Source organism: Schistocerca piceifrons, unplaced genomic scaffold (assembly GCF_021461385.2).
Source record: "Schistocerca piceifrons isolate TAMUIC-IGC-003096 unplaced genomic scaffold, iqSchPice1.1 HiC_scaffold_958, whole genome shotgun sequence".
In the NCBI taxonomy this organism is placed as follows: domain Eukaryota; kingdom Metazoa; phylum Arthropoda; class Insecta; order Orthoptera; family Acrididae; genus Schistocerca; species Schistocerca piceifrons.
This window is the reverse complement of record NW_025729232.1, coordinates 17501-20000: the sequence shown is the minus strand read 5'-3', so window position 1 is coordinate 20000 and position 2500 is coordinate 17501. Positions and strand designations below refer to the sequence as shown.

At 63.6% G+C, this 2500-nt stretch overlaps 1 pseudogene; it reads right to left on the bottom strand.

Annotated features, from left to right (window-relative positions):
- The window catches only part of LOC124773869, a 7959-nt pseudogene that overhangs the window by 3480 nt on the left and 1979 nt on the right, over positions 1-2500 (bottom strand).

The following is a 2500-nucleotide window of genomic DNA, read 5'->3' as shown; positions in this document are numbered from 1 at the left end:
CATGCACGCATCAGGCGTGACGCGAGAACCTTGTGAAAGGTCCGCGCCAACACCGAGCAGACCGTAATGGGGCGAAAGTCAGCGGGGGATGTTGGTGCAGCCGTTTTGGGGAGAAGTGACGTCCGGGCGCGAAGCAGACGCTCGGGGAGGGCGCGGGCCAGGAGGAAGAGGTTCAAGAGTTTCACCAGGACTTCATGCGGCAGGCGCCGCAGCTCCGCTGGAGTCAGGCCGTCCGGCCCGGCTGCCGATCCCCTGGGCGGCAAGGCAGCAGCGACCTCCTCACGTGTGACCGGCCCCCATAGGCACTCAGGAGCGACAGGCTCCGAGTGCGGGAGAAGGCGGTCACGGATGAAGCCGGCGGTGGAGATCGGCTTCTTCGTGAAGAGGTCCGCCCAGAAGTCCAGCAGACCGGGGATGTCGGGTGGCGGCTGCAGCAGGGTGCCGTCCAGCAAGCCGCGCACGCAACGTGCACGCGACCTACGGAAGGCGTCCTGTGTGCGGGCGTATTCCCAGCGGCGCCGCTTGCGCTTCTGCAGCGGCGGGGCGGCAGGCGGCCGCTTGGATGATTGGCGCGGCCGCTGTGTCCTGGTGATCGACCTCTCCCCCCTGGACCCGACCGACGCAAGGGCATCCGGGAGCATGCCCAGGATGACATCGGGCGGCGTGCCCCGCCCCAGACCAATGACTCGATCCAGGGCAGAGAAACGCTGGGCGGAAGCAGGCAGCCCCGCCAGATGCTCCCAGATGGCGGCGTCAGTCGGCCCCTCCGGCGGCGGCCCGGTGGTGTCGGCCGCGAAGTCCTCGGCTGCGTCGACGGGCGGCGCAGCGGCCTCGCCCGCGTCAGGCAGCGAGCTCGCTGCTCCACGGCGGGACGCCGGCTCTTCGCCCCGACCGATCTCAAGTGCCTCCATGAATTGGCGGACAAGCTGCTTGTGGGCAGCTTGCCGCCGTCGGCACTTGATTGCCTCAAGCGTTCGGTCGGGGAACGTCCTGGTAAGTTCTTGATTTACAAAGAAGAACCGGGCGTCCCTCTCAAGGAACAGTTCGGCCTCTGCCTTGGCGAGCGACAGGACTTCTTCCTCCGTCCACCTCGCGCGATGCCTCTCCGTCACGATCTCAGCGTTGGCGGCCGCAGGGTGTTGGCGGCGGCGATGGACCCCGAGACCGTTCTTCGTGGTAAAAGTGCGGTGGCACTCACTGCAAGCAAAGGGAGCTACACAAACTATCGCATTTTCGTTACGGCCGGTTGGCCGGATAGGTGCTGGGGTAGCTGGGGTGGCACCTTCAGCGGAAGGGCCACCATCTCTTGTTTCTTGTCGGCTGCCCCCAACTATAAAGGGATAATGCGAGGGGGGGCTGGTAACCCCCCCAAGCCCCTGGTGCGGTCTTCCACTCTGCGAAAATCAGCGGGCCCACGAGAAGGGGAGAAGACCGCAGGAGAGGAGAGGCTAAGAGGGCTAGGCCCATGTATTGCGCATCACTCTCCCTGTAACTATAACCCAAGGAAGGCACCTCGCAGCAGCAGCACGACTACATCAAGACCGCACTTCGAAAAGCCAAGTCCGGATGCAGCCACACCGCCGCCACTTGGCCACCTTAAGAGAGTCATAGTTACTCCCGCCGTTTACCCGCGCTTGCTTGAATTTCTTCACGTTGACATTCAGAGCACTGGGCAGAAATCACATTGCGTCAACACCCGCTAGGGCCATCGCAATGCTTTGTTTTAATTAGACAGTCGGATTCCCCCAGTCCGTGCCAGTTCTGAGTTGATCGTTGAATGGCGGCCGAAGAGAATCCGCGCACCCGCGCGCCCCCGGAGGAGCACGCTAAGGCGGACGCGGCCTCGCAGCAAGGAAGATCCGTGGGAGGCCAAGGCACGGGACCGAGCTCGGATCCTGCACGCAGGTTGAAGCACCGGGGCGCGAACGCCGCGCAGGCGCGCGCATCCTGCACCGCCGGCCAGCACGAGGCCGACCAACGGCGAGAGCAGACCACGCCCGCGCTAAACGCCCGCACTTACCGGCACCCCTACGGCACTCACCTCGCCCAGGCCCGGCACGTTAGCGCTGACCCACTTCCCGACCAAGCCCGACACGCCCCGATCCTCAGAGCCAATCCTTATCCCGAAGTTACGGATCCAATTTGCCGACTTCCCTTACCTACATTATTCTATCGACTAGAGGCTCTTCACCTTGGAGACCTGCTGCGGATATGGGTACGAACCGGCGCGACACCTCCACGTGGCCCTCTCCCGGATTTTCAAGGTCCGAGGGGAAGATCGGGACACCGCCGCAACTGCGGTGCTCTTCGCGTTCCAAACCCTATCTCCCTGCTAGAGGATTCCAGGGAACTCGAACGCTCATGCAGAAAAGAAAACTCTTCCCCGATCTCCCGACGGCGTCTCCGGGTCCTTTTGGGTTACCCCGACGAGCATCTCTAAAAGAGGGGCCCGACTTGTATCGGTTCCGCTGCCGGGTTCCGGAATAGGAACCGGATTCCC